Source organism: Odontesthes bonariensis, chromosome 13 (genome assembly GCF_027942865.1).
Source record: "Odontesthes bonariensis isolate fOdoBon6 chromosome 13, fOdoBon6.hap1, whole genome shotgun sequence".
In the NCBI taxonomy this organism is placed as follows: domain Eukaryota; kingdom Metazoa; phylum Chordata; class Actinopteri; order Atheriniformes; family Atherinopsidae; genus Odontesthes; species Odontesthes bonariensis.
In genome coordinates, this window is record NC_134518.1 from 38114387 (window position 1) to 38136332 (window position 21946).

The following is a 21946-nucleotide window of genomic DNA, read 5'->3' on the forward strand; positions in this document are numbered from 1 at the left end:
TATTCTGATTTAATCTGATTTATTCTGATTTAATCTGATTTATTCTGATTTAATCTGATTTGATCTGATTTGATCTGATTTATTCTGATTTATTCTGATTTAATCTGATTTAATCTGATTTATTCTGATTTATTCTGATTTATTCTGATTTATTCTGATTTATTCTGATTTAATCTGATTTAATCTGATTTATTCTGATTTATTCTGATTTAATCTGATTTAATCTGATTTATTCTGATTTATTCTGATTTAATCTGATTTATTCTGATTTAATCTGATTTAATCTGATTTATTCTGAGTTATTCTTTAATGTCTGCTGGTTATCTCAGTCAGTAACTCCAGCAGCTCTTTGCTCGGCTGATGTTGCTGTAGTTAAACTTTCTGCCTCCTCGCCGCCCCTCCTGAGTGTTTCTGCTGCTGTGGCGGCCCCCCGCTGGGCTGCTGGGGTCAGAGGTCAAAGGTCAGCCTTTAAAGGTTGATCAGGCTGACCTGGGATCAGTGCTGATGGGGAAGTGTGTCTGCTGTCGCCTCAGGGCACCGAGGAGCTGCTCTGATCCTGGACCTGAGGCTCTGATCCTGGACCTGAGGCTCTGATCCAGGACCTGAAGCTCTGATCCTGGACCTGAGGCTATGATCCAGGACCTGAGGCTCTGATCCTGGACCTGAGGCTCTGATCCAGGACCTGAGGCTCTGATCCTGGACCTGAGGCTCTGATCCAGGACCTGAGGCTCTGATCCTGGACCTGAGGCTCTGATCCTGGATCTGAGGCTCTGATCCTGGACCTGAGGCTCTGATCCGGGACCTGAGGCTCTGATCCTGGACCTGAGGCTCTGATCCAGGACCTGAGGCTCTGATCCAGGACCTGAGGCTCTGATCCTGGACCTGAGGCTCTGATCCGGGACCTGAGGCTCTGATCCTGGACCTGAGGCTCTGATCCTGGACCTGAGGCTCTGATCCTGGACCTGAGGCTCTGATCCTGGACCTGAGGCTCTGATCCAGGACCTGAGGCTCTGATCCTGGACAGCTGGCCCTTACGAGCGTCTGCAGAAGTTAAAGCAGGAAAACGTCAGAGAATCGTGACTTTTCCCACTTTTCCTGCTGCTTTAAGCGGCTCTGGGTTTTATTGGAAGCATCTTTACAGATTTGTGGGCCTGTTGCTGACGGATCTCTCAGACTCTCAGAGGGACGGCGGGCCGGTTAATCAGCGCCAGCTCTCTTTCAGCTCTTTGTGAATTCCTCCACATTGTTCTCAATTTGTTAGCCCACTTTATGCTCTTTGTGCTGGAGGACTAAAGCTCTCTCCAGTGTCCTCCTCCTCCTCTTCTTCCTCTCCTCTGGCACTTTTTACGGCCTCCTCCTCTCGGCCGTCCGACACAGGAGGAAGAATTCCTGCAGTCGGGAGGCTCGTGGCCTCCCTGTTTCCCCTCTTCCTCGTCCTCGTGCCCACCTGATGCCTCTGAGGGCTCAGGCTGCTCCTCTCTCACAGGAAAACACTCACAGAGAGAGTCACCCAGGTTTTTAGAAGCCGGGACACTTCCTGAAAGTGATGTCATGGCTTTGGGAGCCTCTGATTGGCCGGCCAGCGGACAAAGCAGAGACAAAACTTTCTGGAGATCCTGAAACTGGAAAGTAAACTTGTGCTTTCAGCTGTTTGTGCGACTGATTTTACAACATTTTCATACCGGACATCCTGCAGAACATCAAACACCTGAGCCCACCTGAGCCCATCTGAGCCCACCTGAGCCCACCTGAGCACACCTGAGCACACCTGAGCACACCTGAGCACACCTGAGCACACCTGAGCCCATCTGAGCCCACCTGAGCCCACCTGAGCACATCTGAGCACACCTGAGCACACCTGAGCACACCTGAGCCCACCTGAGCACACCTGAGCCCACCTGAGCCCATCTGAGCCCATCTGAGCCCATCTGAGCCCACCTGAGCCCACCTGAGCCCACCTGAGCCCATCTGAGCCCATCTGAGCCCATCTGAGCCCACCTGAGCCCATCTGAGCCCACCTGAGCCCACCTGAGCACACCAGAGCCCACCTGAGCCCACCTGAGCACACCAGAGCCCATCTGAGCCCATCTGAGCCCACCTGAGCCCACCTGAGCCCATCTGAGCCCACCTGAGCCCACCTGAGCCCATCTGAGCCCACCTGAGCCCATCTGAGCCCATCTGAGCCCACCTGAGCACACCTGAGCACACCTGAGCCCATCTGAGCCCATCTGAGCCCACCTGAGCCCACCTGAGCCCATCTGAGCCCACCTGAGCCCATCTGAGCCCACCTGAGCCCACCTGAGCCCACCTGAGCCCATCTGAGCCCACCTGAGCCCACCTGAGCCCACCTGAGCCCACCTGAGCCCATCTGAGCCCACCTGAGCCCACCTGAGCCCACCTGAGCCCACCTGAGCCCATCTGAGCCCACCTGAGCACACCAGAGCCCATCTGAGCCCACCTGAGCCCAGCTGAGCCCATCTGAGCCCAGCTGAGCCCACCTGAGCCCACCTGAGCCCATCTGAGCCCAGCTGAGCCCACCTGAGCCCACCTGAGCCCATCTGAGCCCACCTGAGCCCACCTGAGCCCAGCTGAGCCCATCTGAGCCCATCTGAGCCCACCTTAGCCCATCTGAGCCCATCTGAGCCCACCTGAGCCCAGCTGAGCCCAGCTGAGCCCACCTGAGCCCATCTGAGCCCACCTGAGCCCAGCTGAGCCCATCTGAGCCCATCTGAGCCCACCTGAGCCCACCTGAGCCCATCTGAGCCCACCTGAGCCCATATGAGCCCACCTGAGCCCATCTGAGCCCATCTGAGCCCAGCTGAGCCCATCTGAGCCCATCTGAGCCCACCTGAGCCCAGCTGAGCCCAGCTGAGCCCACCTGAGCCCATCTGAGCCCACCTGAGCCCAGCTGAGCCCATCTGAGCCCATCTGAGCCCACCTGAGCCCACCTGAGCCCATCTGAGCCCACCTGAGCCCACCTGAGCCCATCTGAGCCCACCTGAGCCCACCTGAGCCCACCTGAGCCCAGCTGAGCCCACCTGAGCCCAGCTGAGCCCAGCTGAGCCCATCTGAGCCCACCTGAGCCCATCTGAGCCCATCTGAGCCCAGCTGAGCACACCTGAGCCCATCTGAGCCCACCTGAGCCCACCTGAGCCCATCTGAGCCCATCTGAGCCCAGCTGAGCCCACCTGAGCCCACCTGAGCCCATCTGAGCCCACCTGAGCCCACCTGAGCCCAGCTGAGCCCATCTGAGCCCATCTGAGCCCACCTTAGCCCATCTGAGCCCACCTGAGCCCAGCTGAGCCCATCTGAGCCCAGCTGAGCCCACCTGAGCCCACCTGAGCCCATCTGAGCCCAGCTGAGCCCACCTGAGCCCACCTGAGCCCATCTGAGCCCACCTGAGCCCACCTGAGCCCACCTGAGCCCAGCTGAGCCCATCTGAGCCCATCTGAGCCCACCTGAGCCCACCTGAGCCCACCTGAGCCCACCTGAGCCCACCTGAGCCCATCTGAGCCCATCTGAGCCCACCTTAGCCCATCTGAGCCCATCTGAGCCCACCTGAGCCCAGCTGAGCCCAGCTGAGCCCACCTGAGCCCATCTGAGCCCACCTGAGCCCAGCTGAGCCCATCTGAGCCCATCTGAGCCCACCTGAGCCCACCTGAGCCCATCTGAGCCCACCTGAGCCCATATGAGCCCACCTGAGCCCATCTGAGCCCATCTGAGCCCAGCTGAGCCCATCTGAGCCCATCTGAGCCCACCTGAGCCCAGCTGAGCCCAGCTGAGCCCACCTGAGCCCATCTGAGCCCACCTGAGCCCATCTGAGCCCACCTGAGCCCATCTGAGCCCACCTGAGCCCACCTGAGCCCACCTGAGCCCACCTGAGCCCATCTGAGCCCATCTGAGCCCAGCTGAGCCCATCTGAGCCCACCTGAGCCCATCTGAGCCCAGCTGAGCCCATCTGAGCCCACCTGAGCCCATCTGAGCCCATCTGAGCCCAGCTGAGCACACCTGAGCCCATCTGAGCCCACCTGAGCCCACCTGAGCCCATCTGAGCCCATCTGAGCCCACCTGAGCCCAGCTGAGCACACCTGAGCCCACCTGAGCCCACCTGAGCCCACCTGAGCCCACCTGAGCCCATCTGAGCCCACCTGAGCCCAGCTGAGCCCATCTGAGCCCATCTGAGCCCACCTGAGCCCACCTGAGCCCATCTGAGCCCACCTGAGCCCATCTGAGCCCATCTGAGCCCATCTGAGCCCACCTGAGCCCACCTGAGCCCACCTGAGCCCACCTGAGCCCATCTGAGCCCACCTGAGCCCACCTGAGCCCATCTGAGCCCAGCTGAGCCCACCTGAGCCCATCTGAGCCCACCTGAGCCCACCTGAGCCCACCTGAGCCCAGCTGAGCCCACCTGAGCCCATCTGAGCCCACCTGAGCCCAGCTGAGCCCATCTGAGCCCACCTGAGCCCACCTGAGCCCATCTGAGCCCAGCTGAGCCCACCTGAGCCCATCTGAGCCCACCTGAGCCCATCTGAGCCCACCTGAGCCCACCCGAGCCCATCTGAGCCCACCTGAGCCCACCTGAGCCCAGCTGAGCCCACCTGAGCCCATCTGAGCCCAGCTGAGCCCAGCTGAGCCCAGCTGAGCCCACCTGAGCCCACCTGAGCCCAGCTGAGCCCACCTGAGCCCATCTGAGCCCACCTGAGCCCAGCTGAGCCCACCTGAGCCCATCTGAGCCCAGCTGAGCCCAGCTGAGCCCATCTGAGCCCAGCTGAGCCCATCTGAGCCCACCTGAGCCCATCTGAGCCCACCTGAGCCCACCTGAGCCCACCTGAGCCCATCTGAGCCCACCTGAGCCCAGCTGAGCCCACCTGAGCCCACCTGAGCCCAGCTGAGCCCACCTGAGCCCATCTGAGCCCAGCTGAGCCCAGCTGAGCCCACCTGAGCCCACCTGAGCCCAGCTGAGCCCACCTGAGCCCATCTGAGCCCACCTGAGCCCAGCTGAGCCCACCTGAGCCCACCTGAGCCCAGCTGAGCACACCTGAGCCCATCTGAGCCCAGCTGAGCACACCTGAGCCCACCTGAGCCCATCTGAGCCCAGCTGAGCACACCTGAGCCCACCTGAGCCCATCTGAGCCCACCTGAGCCCAGCTGAGCCCACCTGAGCCCATCTGAGCCCACCTGAGCCCATCTGAGCCCAGCTGAGCACACCTGAGCCCACCTGAGCCCATCTGAGCCCACCTGAGCCCATCTGAGCCCACCTGAGCCCACCTGAGCCCATCTGAGCCCACCTGAGCCCAGCTGAGCCCACCTGAGCCCAGCTGAGCCCAGCTGAGCCCATCTGAGCCCACCTGAGCCCATCTGAGCCCATCTGAGCCCAGCTGAGCACACCTGAGCCCATCTGAGCCCACCTGAGCCCACCTGAGCCCATCTGAGCCCACCTGAGCCCAGCTGAGCACACCTGAGCCCACCTGAGCCCATCTGAGCCCACCTGAGCCCACCTGAGCCCACCTGAGCCCATCTGAGCCCACCTGAGCCCAGCTGAGCCCATCTGAGCCCACCTGAGCCCATCTGAGCCCACCTGAGCCCACCTGAGCCCACCTGAGCCCACCTGAGCCCACCTGAGCCCACCTGAGCACAGATCCAGGAGCCCCTCAGGATTGTCCTGAAAAACAAAATCATCACATTCAAACATGAGAAGTTTCATAGATTTTTAACGAGAGGCAGATCAAATGTTTCTGTTTCATTCTAAAAAGGTTCCCGAACACAGAAACAGGGAATCAAATCAAACATAAAACATCTTTCACATTTCACAGGTGACATCACAGGTGAGATAAAAACAGAAATAATTAAGTTCAGTTCCAATAATCTAGATAATTATCATCTGTTAATAATTATTATTAATCATTTAACCTTAATTATCATCTGTTAATAATTATTATTAATCATTTAACCTTAATTATCATCTGTTAATAATTATTATTAATCATTTAACCTTAATTATTAGCTGTTTTTTTATTATTTTAATGGACTAATCTCTGAGGCCCTGAGCTCGGCACCATCACAGATCCACAGAGCTCAGAATCTTCATCCCAGTCCAACTCTCAAGTTAAAAAAGGAAAGAAATAAGAAACAAAGGGATGAAAAAAGGACAAGAAGGAGGAGAAAAGGAAACTGAGAGAGGTGGAAAGGGGAGGAGAGGAAGAGTGTTGGCCTGAGGCCGGCTGACCGACCTCTGTGGAGAGTTCTTCATCTGGAAACATCAGAAACACTCCTCAGCTGTTGGAGGGAACATCTCCAGAAAGCGTTTCCTCTTCTCCCTGAGAGTCGCTGCTCAGGGAGAAGAAGCCCCAGAGCTCCGTGACCTCTCAGCTGGGGGAGGATCAGTGTTTCCACCGCTGATCTGAGCCTCTCATGTCGGCCGTTAGTGCTGCAGGTCGGAGGTGAGCCGCTCGACAGGTACAAGTGGGCTCTGAAGGGCTCTGAGAGGCGAGTGAAGAGAGATAATGAGCCCTGAGTGGAAAACACAGGAGGGCTGAGAGCCTCTGAGGGAGGGGGCGCACACACACTCTGCCGCAGGGCATGTTGGGGGGGCACTTAGTTCCCTTTAAGAGCCCACAGAGGCAGAACAGAGTCACAGGAAAGTGTCAATCAGGAGAGCAGCCGAGCAGCAGGAACACACACCTTCATCAGCATTATAATCAGTGCGGGAATGTGACCGAGTGGACCTCAGAAAGCTGGGAAGATGCAGGAGGAAACTGTTTCCTGTTCGGCTTCGTTTCATCTGTTAGCAAACATCTGTTAGCAAACATCTGTTAGCAAACATCGTTTCATCTGTTAGCAAACATCTGTTAGCAAACATCGTTTCATCTGTTAGCAAACATCTGTTAGCAAACATCGTTTCATCTGTTAGCAAACATCTGTTAGCAAACATCTGTTAGCAAACATCGTTTCATCTGTTAGCAAACATCTGTTAGCAAACATCTGTTAGCAAACATCGTTTCATCTGTTAGCAAACATCTGTTAGCAAACATCTGTTAGCAAACATCTGTTAGCAAACATCTGTTAGCAAACATCTGTTAGCAAACATCGTTTCATCTGTTAGCAAACATCTGTTAGCAAACATCTGTTAGCAAACATCGTTTCATCTGTTAGCAAACATCTGTTAGCAAACATCGTTTCATCTGTTAGCAAACATCTGTTAGCAAACATCTGTTAGCAAACATCTGTTAGCAAACATCGTTTCATCTGTTAGCAAACATCTGTTAGCAAACATCTGTTAGCAAACATCTGTTAGCAAACATCTGTTAGCAAACATCGTTTCATCTGTTAGCAAACATCTGTTAGCAAACATCGTTTCATCTGTTAGCAAACATCGTTTCATCTGTTAGCAAACATCTGTTAGCAAACATCTGTTAGCAAACATCGTTTCATCTGTGAAAGTGATACTCCGGAGTAGATTCACTCTGGGGTCATTTGAACCGTGACATCCAGCCAAGTAGCCCACCCGCAGTTTTTCCGATCTTGGCTGAACATCAGCTGAGTTACTGAGTTACCCCGAATAGCTTCGTACAAGTGCTAACGGACCCTGGCAGTATCTCCAGAATTACCACACTAAAATCACATGCCATGACACCAAACTTCTACAGTAGTACAAATATGGTCTGTACTCACAAAGCGATGCATTTGGAAGTTTGTACATAGTCCAGGAGTTTATTATTATCAACACAAGCCTGATAGCTTCTCTGCTGCTAAAGCTGCGGCGACGTCACATCCTTGATCTGGGAGCTTCAAAGTAAGATGAGGGTTGATCTACTACTGTAGTACCCAGGCTCCGCCCTCGCAGTGACGCAACACCTTCGGCTCTGCTACACTTACTCAGGCAAACTGCTCATTCAGGTGGATTCGAGTTCCCGAAAAAATGGGAACTCCACCCACTTTGTCGGGAAGCAATCAACTTTGAGCAGCGCCAACGGCCCAGGGTAGAGGCGTGTTCAAGGTAGTGACGTGGTGAACTGCCACTCAACCCATGGATTGTACACGGAAGCGCTTCATTCAATATCAACATGGAGCAGCGTCAAGCTTTTGACACTGCTGTAGATGCTGTAATGAAAGTGTTCGACGGGAGATTCTCGTTAAAAATCGAGCAAAGAACAGCCCTTGAATCATTTCTTGACAGGAAAGACGTTTTCGCCTTGCTCCCTACTGGCTTTGGTAAGAGTTTAATCTACCAGTTAGCCCCGCTGGTAGCTAAATCATACGTCAGAGGAAAGAGTGGTGTGATTGGCTTAAGCTTAGGCACAGCCTTTTCTGGCCACAACCAGTAGCAACCCGAGGGAGGCGGGTTGACCAGGCCATTTCGAATCGTATTCGTTATGGTCTTGGTCAGACCAGAATCTCCAAGAGATTTGAAAGTCTATGTTAATCAGGCTACTACTGTAGACAACAAAGTATATGCTATATTCTACATGTTTTTTTATGTTGTAGTGAATTTATGTTATCAATGGAGAAATTGAGCAGCCTCCCTCCCACCCTCAGACTTTTGGGATATCTGGGATCCATCCCTTAAGGGGGGGGCTCCCCCCTCGTCGGACGGTCTCCGGCTCCTCCTGCCGCCACGCCGTTGGAAGTCTGCCAGACCGCCAGACCACCGCTTCCTGCCACTTGAAGGTGAGGCAGAGCCCCTCCCTCCTACGTTTTGGGTCGTCTGGGATCCAACCCTTGGGGGGGGGCTCTGCCACGGGTGTAAAATTGCGTATGGATGTGTCCATACCAATATTTGGATAAGTTTAAAATGTCCACACCAATTTTGAATGGGAAATTACACAGCGTTCGGGAAACAAAGGGTTAATTTTCCCCTTCCGTGTCATTGGTGGGGACAGCCTCGCTATCTGTGATTGGCTCACCTTCTGTAGCGCTATGCCTGGCTTGTTGTTGCTAGGGTGGTTGCTAAGCGTTGAAACAGCTCGTCAACAGAGGCTGAGCGAAGTTTCAGTGCTCTGAGGAGGTTGAAAACATGGCTCAGGACAACATGCTGCTGTCTGCCATATCCTCCAGGACAGGTTGGATAGCATTAGCATAAAACACATATGCCAGCAGTTTGTCTGCGTCAATGACCGGCGGCGCCGTGCATTTGGCTCATTCATACAAGATTTGGCTAGTTAATAGGCTCGAAGCTACAAACTTAATAGTTTTTCAGGAAAAAGTGTTTTTCATGTGAGAGTTTATGTCTTTATTTTTACTAAATGTTTGCTGGACCTTAATCTTTTGACTGCTGGTGTTTTATTTTTGTGGGAACTGTGCAGAGCTAATAAATGCTTGTTGCTAATGCTAAGTAGTCATCCGCCTACATTTTTCAAAAATTGTACCTTTCCACTTTTATTGTTCACACTTTTCACACTTTATCTTTGCAGTGTGCACTTTCAAAACTTCATCAGTTAATATTTTATACAAAATGCACCAAACTCATCAACTTACAGATCCTGAACTTTCAGAAACACATAATAATAAAACATCTCACTGTGGCGATGTCTGCCTGGGCCTGTGATGATGTTGAAGTCACCAGAAACTTGGCTAACTTCGGGCTAACATCGGGCTAACTTCGGGCTAACTTCGGGCTAACATCGGGCTAACTTCGGGCTAACATCGGGCTAACTTCGGGCTAACTTCAGGCTAACTTCGGGCTAACTTCGGGCTAACTTCGGGCTAACTTCAGGCTAACTTCGGGCTAACTTCAGGCTAACTTCAGGCTAACTTCGGGCTAACTCCGGGCTAACTTCAGGCTAACTTCGGGCTAACTTCGGGCAGCCGTGGCCTAGTGGTTAGGGAGGCGGACTTAAGATCAGAGGGTTGCAAGTTCAATTCCCGCCATTACCTCTCCCTACACCTCTATTCATGGCTGAAGTGCCCTTGAGCAAGGCACCTAACCCCACATTGCTCCAGGGCCTGTAACCAATACCCTGTATCTAAATAGATGTAAGTCGCTTTGGATAAAAAGCGTCAGCTAAGTGTAATGTAATGTCTAACTTCGGGCTAACTTCAGGCTAACTTCAGGCTAACATCGGGCTAACTCCGGGCTAACTTCAGGCTAACTTCAGGCTTCTTCTCTGCACAGTAAAGGCTGTGAATGGAACTCTGGATCGTGGTGCTGGACAAAGCTTTCCCACAGTAATCCCTTGTCCGTGTGCTTCCATCAGCTGCTGATGAATGAGGGTTCTTGATGCGGCGCCGTCTGAGGGGTCAGAGGTCACGGGGGTCCAGCTTAGGCTCGCTCCCTCGTCCTTTACGCTGAAACTCCTCCAGATTCCCTGAAAGCTTTAATGATATTCTGCTCTGCAGAGGCAGAAATGTGCAGATCCCTTCCAGTCTTTCTCTGAGGAACGTTGTTTTAAACACATTTGTGGACAAACTGGAGATCCTCTGAACATCTCCTCAGAGACTCATCGTGGAGGCTGTAGGGCCAGATCCTGGGAAGCATAACATCATCATTATGTTTTATTACCTCATTAATAGCACTAAATTACTTTGTGTTTCAGCCTGAAATGAACAAAATGAACAAATGAAATGAAACTGATGAGATAAAATGTGAGATAGAGGACGACATAAAATGCATTCACTTTTAAATAAATGATTTATTGCCTTTTCAGGCTGAAGTTTTACAGGCTTTCTGCAGCAGGTTCCACATGTCAGAGCTTCATCAGGGGGTTCTGACATGTACTGATATACAAAATGTACTTTTGAATGCTTAAGTATTTTTAAAAGTACTTCAGTACTTTAACTTGAGTAAAATTTGACCTTGGAGTATCTTTGCCCCCCCAGGAAACCTCAGATGCTCATCTGCAGCCTCCAACAGAAACATTTCTTCTTCTCTGATAATCGCAGTAGGAACAGGTTAAACTGATGGGACGGACCCCACACTGATCCTCAGCTGAGCGGGGGGGGGGGGGGGGGGGGCAGGTATAAGGACCCCCACACTGATCCTCAGGTGAGCGGGGGGGGGGGGGGGGGGGGGGCAGGTATAAGGACCCCCACACTGATCCTCAGCTGAGCGGGGGGGCAGATACAGATCAGATCAGGAAACTGAGCCTCAGAGCTGCAGCTCTGCAGGTAAACAGATGGGAGGTTCTGCCCTCAGATAACCTCTGACTCCCCCCCTCCCCCGTCCCACACCTGTGTCACTCATTGCACCTGTAACCCCCCCAGCCCCCCAGCCCCCCGGCCCCCCTTACAGACGCAGACTCTGCACCGGTTAAAGGTTAAAGGCACTTTAGGTGATGTTCAGCTTTATTCAAAAAGCCTCAAATCACAACTAAAGACATTTCAGGTCACTTTAAAGACAACATCCAATTATAAATTCATGAATAAATTAATTGGATTAATAAGTAATTAATAAATTAAACTAATTAAGGCAAGTCCATTTTATTTACAGAGCACAATTCGTACACAAGGTAATTCAAAGTGCTTCACAGCTACATAAAATCACAAGAAAGAAATGAAAAATAAAAAACCATTAGAAATAATCATTAATTAATTAATTTAAAAGTGAAGAGTGCAGATAAAATACTTTCAGGTGTCACGTGCACAACAGAACTGTTTTCTTTAAATAATAAATCAATTAGTCCGATCTGGACCCGTAGCCTGACTCGTCTTTGATTTCAGTTTTTATTTTGTGGCTTCAGGTTAAATTTCCTTTGATTCTGATTCTGAACCGGAACAGAACAGATGAGAGTCAAAACAAAATAGTAGAAAAGAACCTGTTTTATGTGATATTCTGTAAAACATCAGTTAAAAAGTATTCTCTTTACTTTCTTTATCCAGATTAAAGCTTTAAATGTATTAACAGATGATAAAATCTGATTCTTAAAGATCAAATTAAACTAAAAATCTGCGTCAGCTTTGATTATTGAGTCCAGAGCCTTCAGTTATCAGGCCCCTCTCTGAGGAACCAGCTGCCAGTTTGGGAGGCAGAGCCTTCAGTTATCAGGCCCCTCTCTGAGGAACCAGCTGCCAGTTTGGGAGGCAGAGCCTTCAGTTATCAGGCCCCTCTCTGTGGAACCAGCTGCCAGTTTGGGAGGCAGAGCCTTCAGTTATCAGGCCCCTCTCTGTGGAACCAGCTGCCAGTTTGGGAGGCAGAGCCTTCAGTTATCAGGCCCCTCTCTGTGGAACCAGCTGCCAGTTTGGGAGGCAGAGCCTTCAGTTATCAGGCCCCTCTCTGTGGAACCAGCTGCCAGTTTGGGAGGCAGAGCCTTCAGTTATCAGGCCCCTCTCTGTGGAACCAGAGATAAAGCTTATAGTTAGGGATGGCTCAGCTGACCCTGGAACATCCCATAGTTCTGCTGCTATAGGCCCAGCCCGCTGGGGGAGCTCCCATGATGCACCTGTCCATGTACATGTGACATCATTGTTGTCATTAACTCGTGTTTCTCTCTCTCAGCCTCTGATGATCTTCAATGATTCATCAATAAGCTGATTGATTTTAGTTTTGGGAACTTTCTGCTGATCTCTGAACTCTCGTCTTCTTCACTTCCTGCTCTCTGCTCCACATTTCTGTGCATGTGGTGCTGTGGGGGGGCAGTTATGAGGTCTTAATGCCCCCCTCCGTCCTGCACAATTACCATGAAATTCTAAATGTCCACACGGCTGGCTGCAGCGGCGAGTCATCCAGAGGGCGCCGGGCCCCTGGCTGAGGCCCCGCCCCCCCGTCCTGCTGCCGTGTCCCGGCTGAACCTCTGACCTCCGCCGCTCCCAAAAGACTGAAGCAATTTCCAGAGCAATAAACGGTTTCCGTGGCGACGGGCCGACACAATGTGATGCTGCGGGACGCGTTCGCTCATATTTTCCACAAAAAAACACCAACGTTTTCACACGTTTTTCCGGGGCCCGGCCCTGAATAATGAGCTCCTTCTCCAACCTGTATGATAATAAAGCTTTCAGGGGGGAAAAAACTCAAATTCACCATGAAGAAAAGTATAAATCAGACATTTAAGTCGGCCGGGCTCGCCGGCGGGGGCCACAATGGCGAGGACGAGGCAGCGCCATAATGTAAAATAGTTAAAAGCTTATTAGAAGCGCTGAAAGGCAGAGTGATTTCCACTTTGTTTCGGAACACCCTGAGCTCATCCTTTCAAGTGATTGTGAAGGGGGCAATTCAAATCTCTTTGGGCCCCGTATGAATGAGGGCCCCTCTTAAAGCTCCTTTATAAGCCGGCAAATTCCCCACAGGCGCATGCCCTTTAGCTCCATTACTGATTTACCCCGAGCATTCATCTGCAGCCTTCTGCTGCCATTGTTCGGCAGCAGCCACCCCTGCACCTGACAGCAGCACCACCCACCCCTGCACCACCCATCCTGCAGCAGCACCAACATCTCAAACCTTGTTTTCACTTTCAGATCTGCAGAAATCTGCAGAAATGAGGGAAATGTGTGTTGTGCCGGCTCCAGCGGGGCAGTTAAACATGGAGGGGCTGAATGAGGCGGGTCCCGGGGCAGAAAAGGTGGAGGCCTGATCCCCTCGCTCCTTTCTTTTCTGCTCCTTTCTTTCCCTTTTTCTTTATTTTCTCCCCCTCCTCCTCCTCTCCCCCCCTTCTTACCCTCCCATTCAGATAAAGGACTGAAAAAAAATTCCAAGTGGGCCCATTGGTGCTGTACTTAGATTAATTAGGCTCTCCTTTAGAGCCCATTCAGCCCCTCTCTCAAACGGGGGTCCCGCTCCCTCTCTGTGTAAAGTTTTCCACCCATTTGCATTTGTTTGTGTGGTTTTGGTGGCTCGGCGAGGCGGAGGAGCGGCCGCACAAAGGAGCGAAAGGAAAATACTCCTTTAATGGCTTCTTCACTGCTTTGGGCTGTTTTCTTTGCTGCTTTCACAGCTCCTCAACACCGCAGCTCAGAGGCAGAAACGCAGGGAAAGATGCTCCAGCCAGAGGTTCGAAATCAGATCCGATGCTCAGGAAGAGTGTGCACGTGAGTGTGTGAGTGTGCATGTGTGTGTGCATGTGTGTGTGTGTGGGGGGGGGGGGTCTGAATGCCTGTGCATGTGCACTCATGCATTAACAGCAGATCTGGATTTAAACAAAGTTCTTTCCCCAAAGCTTCTGATTCTGCAGATTTTTAACAGTTATCAGAGAATTCTGTCAGATCCGACCCCCCAGGAAAGATTAAGATTAAGAACGCGTCGTCATGGTGACGAGACAACATTCAATTCAATTCAGTTTATTTATAAAGCGCCAAATCACAACAAATGTCATCTCAAGGCACTTTAATTATACAGTTATAATACAATTATACAGTCTAATTCAAGCCAATTAGAGTCCGATTATTAAGCCATTATTTATCATTAATTGGCTTATAACTAGGGCTGGGCAACGATTAGAATGTTTAATCTAATTAATCTCATGATTTCCCTGATTAATCACGATTAATCGCATTAGTACGCAGAATCCAAAAATGAATCCAAAAGTAGCGTATAGCTGGTTGAAAAGCACAAGAAGAAAATACTTGTCGGGACATTTTGGGCTCCCAGAAAAACTGATGGACGTACATTTACAGTTTTTTGGATCCTACTTTTAATCTATAAAGCTTGCTTTAGCATGTGTTACAGCTATAAATTCTACAAAAAGGGCATGAAGTGTGTCACGTAATCTATTCTTGTCATGTTCTTTCACATCATTATTAGGGCTGGGCAGCGATTAAAATGTTTAATCTAATTAATCTCATGTTTTCCCTGATTAATCACGATTAATCGCATTTGTACGCAGAATCCAAAAATGAATCCAAAAGTAGTGTATAGCTTTTAGCATTTAGCTTTATTTTAAATGTGCTGCCATATAAATGAAAGTGCCATAACATTTGTTGTGCAAACACACTTTTAACATCAGCATCTTTCTGTAGTTTTTATGTAGAAGCCTCGCTCCACTGTCTGTTTCCTTGAATGACTTGCTGCTATCAGTTGTGTGTTTTGCCTTTAAGTGATATTTTAGACTGGAACTACTACGCTGAGAAGACAATTCAACTTGGCTGTTTCTGTTCGTGTCTGAGCAGCTCGTCCCGTTCTGGAAGCCTGTGCATGTGCACGTAGCTCTCGTGCACGCTGTCTATGCACGCTGTGCACGTGACCTGACAACAGATCAACAGGCTGCAGATTCAAAGAGGAGGAGGGGGGGCTGGGGATAATCCTCAGGGGGGAGTCAGGACCCCTCATCCTGAATCCAGATCCTCACGCTCACGCTCACATGCACGCTCACATGCACACTCACATGCACGCTCACATGCACGCTCACATGCACGCTCACATGCACGCTGCAGACGTGCTGAATGGAATGAAGAAGACTTTAAAGTGCACGGAGCTGTGGGACGAGCAGAAGGATTCTGTTAGTAACAGGACAAAGTGACCATTACATCATCGATTAATCAATACATCAAATAATCAATAGATGATCAATAAGCTCCACTAATCATTAGAACTTTTGTTTGTCTTTGTGAACTGACAAAAAATCAGTGAATCGTGTCACAACGATGATTTTTTACTTACTTTTTACTGACTTCATTTATTCTTATTTCATTACACATTTCATTAGTTTATTCCACATTTTATTAGTTTATTACACATTTCATTAGTTTATTACACATTTCATTAGTTTATTACACATTTCATTAGTTTATTACACATTTCATTAGTTTATTACACATTTCATTAGTTTATTACACATTTCATTAGTTTATTCCACATTTCATTAAATGAATTAAGCTAAATTTTCTGTATGTTTTTATAAATGTGGTCAATAAATCTGATTCTTATTCCCAAACTTTTTCATCTTGTTATCAGCTTCATAGAAACTAAAGCTGGAAATAAAACTGCTGCTCAGCTCCTGTTCAGGGTCAGAAACATGAAGCAAAGAGTCAGAGTTTACATGAAAGGACAAGAAGCAGAAGAAGAAGAAGAAGAAGAAGAAGGAGGAGGAGGAGGAGGAGGAGGAGGAGGAGGAGGAGGAGGAGGAGGAGGAGGAGGAGGAGGAGGAGGAGGAGGAGGAGGAGGAGAAGGAGGAGGAGGAGGAGAAGGAGGAGGAGGAGGAGAAGGAGGTCACAGATGGAGGAGGAGGTGTCAGGGTGAAGCTGTTTCTTCTTCTTCTGAGTCCAGTTTTCATTTCTTCCCTTCAGCTTTATTTAAGGCTCTTATTGATTTATTTGTTTGTTAGTTAATTTATTCTTAGTTATTATTATTTAAGAACTAACAAACAGCCACAGACTCTGAGATAAGCACAAAACTGTATTAATTCTGCTGGAGACATCATGTCAGTGGCTGTACGACCAATTCAATTCCATTCAGTTTTATTCATAAATCCCAACAAAGGTCGTCTCAGGACGTTTAATATAAAACCGAACTCAGCCAATCAGAGTCCAATTAATTCAATCTAAAAACTATTCCCTCGTTAAAGAAACCAACAGATTGAAACTTCTCTTTGATCTGATCTCTGATCCAGAGAAATGAACTCTAAATGAATTATTCCTGATTCCAACAGAAACTTTTTAACAGAAACCTGCAGCAGCAGCACTCAGTGGAAGCTGTTCTGGAGTCCCAGAGAGACAGAAAGTTTGCAGAATCTGCAGGAACAGCGTTCTGGAAGCTTCTGCAGCCAGCAGGTCACCTGCTGACAGGTGAGGGTGTCCGGGTTAGGGTTAGGTTGCCCTAAACCTGTTCAGGATCGGGTGGAACAGCAGCAAAGGTTCAGCCTCTCCAGCAGGGACGGGTCGGGACTCACCGCTTTGGGCCAAACTCCATCAGAGAAGCATCAAGAAGTTCAGCAGATGTTTCTCAGGAAAGTTCAGGAGAAGATGAAATGAGTCAGACTGTAAGGAACTTTGGTCTCTCAGCATCTACAGAGCAGAATGTTGAGGACAGATTCAGGGAGTCTGGGGAAAGCTCAGCGTGGAAAGGCCCAGAACTGTGAGCTGAAGCTGCAGCACACCAGCAGGAAGCCATGCATCAGCTGAGAGCAGCAACACGGAGCAGCAACACGGGCTCTGTGGAGCAGCAACACGGGCTCTGTGGAGCAGCAACACGGGCTCTGTGAGCAGCAACACGGGCTCTGTGAGCAGCAACACGGGCTCTGTGGAGCAGCAACACGGGCTCTGCGGAGCAGCAACACGGGCTCTGCGGAGCAGCAACACGGGCTCTGTGGAGCAGCAACACGGGCTCTGTGGAGCAGCAACACGGGCTCTGCGGAGCAGCAACACGGGCTCTGTGGAGCAGCAACACGGGCTCTGTGAGCAGCAACACGGAGCAGCAACACGGAGCAGCAACACGGAGCAGCAACACGGAGCAGCAACACGGCTCTGTGGAGCAGCAACACGGGCTCTGTGAGCAGCAACACGGAGCAGCAACACGGAGCAGCAACACGGAGCAGCAACACGGAGCAGCAACACGGCTCTGTGAGCAGCAACACGGGCTCTGTGAGCAGCAACACGGCTCTGTGAGCAGCAACACGGAGCAGCAACACGGAGCAGCAACACGGGCTCTGTGAGCAGCAACACGGCTCTGTGAGCAGCAACACGGAGCAGCAACACGGAGCAGCAACACGGGCTCTGTGAGCAGCAACACGGCTCTGTGGAGCAGCAACACGGGCTCTGCGGAGCAGCAACACGGGCTCTGTGGAGCAGCAACACGGGCTCTGCGGAGCAGCAACACGGGCTCTGTGGAGCAGCAACACGGGCTCTGCGGAGCAGCAACACGGGCTCTGTGGAGCAGCAACACGGGCTCTGTGAGCAGCAACACGGCGGCTCTGTGGAGCAGCAACACGGGCTCTGTGGAGCAGCAACACGGGCTCTGTGAGCAGCAACACGGGCTCTGTGAGCAGCAACACGGCTCTGTGGAGCCCAGCTCAGCTCAGCTGGACAGAGAGACAGAGGACACGTCTTCTGTGGCTGATGAGTCCACCTTTCAGCTGCTGCTGGGTTTAAAGCCAGCGTCTGAAGCTGTGGGGGGCATCAGGGTCCATGGGGGGGGCATCAGGGTCCATGGGGGGCATCAGGGTCCATGGGGGGGGGCATCAGGGTCCATGGGGGGCATCAGGGTCCATGGGGGGGGGCTTCATCTGTGTGAAGGTGTGGGGGGCATCAGGGTCCATGGGGGGGGGGCTTCATCTGTGTGAAGGTGTGGGGGGCATCAGGGTCCGTGGGGGGGGCTTCACCTGTGTGAAGCTGGCCCTGATGCCGAGCTGGATGTTGGAGTTCTGCAGACGTTGCTGCCTCCTGCTGAACATGTTGGAGCTTCATGAGGAGCAGAACCGGGCCTGAGTCCTGCTGCTGCAGATTCTGGTTCTGAGGACGGTGAAAGAAGATGCTGAGGATCATTTCTCAGACTACAGGAGGAAAACTCTTTCAAAATCAGCCCGAGGAAGATAAGATTTAATCTTTGCAGGAGTCCTGAGCTGGAAGAAGCCGGCCTTGATGACAGAGGGCCAATCACTCTGTCATGTCCATGCAGGGGATTACTTTGTCCGAGCACCAGACTCAGGCTGCGGCCACACGGAGCCGGCGTTCCAGAGTGGGAAGATCTGAGAACGGCCTCGTTTCGTTTCCATTGTTCAATTCAATTCAGCTTTATTTATGTAGCGCCAAATACAACAAATGTCATCTCAAGGCACTTAGATAATAAAGTCCAATTCAAGCCAATTGGAATTCAATTCATTGTAATCATAATTATTCATAAAATAATCCAATTCGTTCATATAGAGCCAATTCAAAAACAATTTCCTAGCTGAGGAAACCAACAGATTGCACCGAAAACTTTTTCTTTTTCGGTCCAAATTTTGGTTGTTACAGCCAAAACGGATTTGTTTACATCTGCGTCACAGCCACATGGCCAACGCAGTGACGTATACACATACTCAGTGACCAGAACAAAAAGCGGCTTCCATTCAGAATCCGGAAGAAGAAGACAACACAACAAGGACAGACAGCGATCATCATGGAGCCCACAACACTGACAGCAGCCCTGCTGCAGACGCTGCTAACTACAGCGGCGTACACGCATTGCTTCTTCTGTTGTTCTGGTGTAACCGGTGGGGGGGGCTCACAGCGCACCTAGAGGTGTGGCGTGTGTACTGCATCGTTTCCAGCTTTCCTCTGTGGTCGCAATAATTTTCGTACCCGTTTTCAAAAAACCCTCGTTTCGTTTTCGTGTAGCCGTAGCCTGAGTTTTATCTTTATTTAGGTTCAGAAAGTTCAATTTCAACCATGCCTGTACCTCCCCAAGACAACCCTGCAGCATTTTTACTGCGGACTGTCATTAGCCGCTTTCGGACAGACCGTTATAAGAAAGTAGTTATCAGAACTACCCTCCTCGAATTTCGTTCTGATAACTATCCTTCCCCAGCGGAACTGTTTCAGTCTGCATTCGCACATGAGTCGGGACCTGATAGGGACTGATGCGCCGCGCGCAGCCGTCTGCTTCAGTGACGTGTTAGCCGTTAGCCGTTTAGCGCCACATTCAAACACAAAATAAAACGGTAAAAGTAAGGAGAGTAGAAAAAACACCACCAAGAAGCTAATATGGAGAGCGGGGAGGCCACTGTGTTCATGGTCTGCATGATGGTGATATTAATCATGGACAATCACATCAGGCGTCTAATATCGAGGCTGGAAGAGCTCACAGAGAGAGTCAGGAGATACTTTTTCATTTCATGAAGGAAGAAAGGAGAGCAGAGCCTGCAGACAAATGAGACCAGTGTAAGTTTAACTTATTAAACACCCGCCGGTTGTGTCTGTGTCTATGAGGAAACATTTCAGCCGTGATAGCATGACATGGGGCGTAGCTACCGACCACCACACACCTCCGTCAGATCGTTCTATAGAACCATGAAAAGACCCGACCTCGGAGAAGGAGCTAAATAGTTATAGGAACTGAGGGAGTACTGTCCCAGATTTACAGTAAAACTCCTTTTAGAGAGACAGGAGTTTCTCAGACTACAGGAATAAACACCTGCCCCCCCCCACAGTGGGGCTGTCAGCCGGCCTGAGTGATGCTCGGCCTCTAACTGATGCTCGGCCTGCAGCAGCTGCTGCAGACTTTTATCTCTCAGAGTAAATAAGAGAATGTGAGCTCAGAGCAGCTTCCTGAGGTGATGGATGAGTTTCCTGCTGCACCTGCTGCCGCACACCTGTGGGCCTCAGCTCTCTGTGTCACCTTTAAAGGCTCGGGTTAGCATCTAAACATGCGCTCAGTGTCAGGGGTTTCCACCTCAGACCCTAACGGGGGGCCAAAGTGTCAGCCGGCGCCGTCCTGATTCATGCTCATGTGTCCCATCTCAGGCTGAGTTCCTCAGAAATCTGTTCTTCTGTTTCTGCTCCGGTTCAAAGGAAGCATCAAGGGATGGGTTCTGGTCCCGCCCATTTTACCCAGGATGCATCTGGGGACAGTCTGGTAAGTCGGTAACTCGGAGTGTTGATAGACTCAGATCTGACTTTCAGCAGCCACATCAAAGCTTTTTACCACCTCAGAAACATCAGCAGAATTAAAGGTTTCCAGGAGAAACTCCTCCATGCATTCATCTCCAGCAGACTCCATTACTGTAACGCTCTTTTAACTGGACTTCCCACAAAGAGCATTAAACATCTGCAGCTCATCCAGAACGCTGCTGCTGGAGTTTTAACCCGGACTAAGAGATCTGAACACATCACAGCAGCTTTAAAGTCTTTACTCTGGCTTCCAGTCAGTCACAGAATAGATTTTAAAAGCCTGCTGATGGTTTACAATCTGTGATCTGTTCAGAGAATATAAAGCCAGCAGAGCTCTTAGATCCAAGGACTCAGGTCAGCTGGTCCAGTCCAGAGTCCAGACTAAACATGGAGAAGCAGCATTTAGCTGTTATGCTGCAAACAAGTGGAACAAACTGCCAGTGGAGATTAAACTTTCACCAGATGGAGACATTTTTAAATCCAGGTTAAAGACATTTCTGTTCTCATGTGTCTATGCATGAAATCTGCACGCTATCTTTGAACTTATCTGGACTGTTGCTGGTTTTTAAATTCATTTTAATTATTTTATTTCTTTCTCTTTATATTCTTTTAATCATTTTAATTACTTTATTTGTTTCTCTTTATATTCTTTTATGTATTTTTAATGCTTCTTCCACTCCCTGCTGCAATGCTTTTATTTTATGTGAAGCACTTTGAACTGTTTTGTACAGGAAATGTGCCACAAATAAAGTTGATTTGATTTGATATCCCAGAATGCACTGCAGAGAGATTTGAACTGATTGTGGAAGTGTTGCAGTGTGACCCTGAAGAAGCTTCCCGGGTGTTTCCAGTTCCCAGGAGCGATGGATCCGCCCAGGAACTCCGTCTGAAACAGAAGCATCTGGTTCCTGTTCCACCAATCAACAGTCAGAGGGACCAGGAAGTGCATGAGAAACACCTCCCAGGCTGTGACCAATCGCTGTGCTCGGTACCGGTGTCAAAGCGCCGCGTGGTTCCAGTTTTTAGGAGTTTAGAGCAGAAAGTCTTCCTGCTGCTCAGCAACATCTCTGTGCAGCGTTCTCCTGCATCCGCAGAAAAACTCCCCACACTCAGGCCGGCCGAGGCTCAGCGAGTCGGTCGTCCCATAACCGGAAGGTTGGCTCCCACTCTACCACTCAAAAAAAAGATTGGTGGAACTGACAGCTGGAGGGGGGGCAGTTCCACCTCCTTGTCATGGCCGAGGTGCCCTTGAGCAAGGCACCGTACCCCCATGCTCCCCGGGGCTGAATGTCGCCCACCGCTCCAGGTTGGCATCCAGATCTTAAAGGGACAGTTCGCCTCTTTAAAGGGACAGTTCGCCTCTTTAAAGGGACAGTTCGCCTCTTCTGACATGAAGCTGTGTAACATCCCATATCAGCAACATCATTTCTGAACATCTTCTTACCCCCTGCTGCGTCCTGTGAGCCTATTTTCTCTCCCTTCGTATCACTGCCTGCTG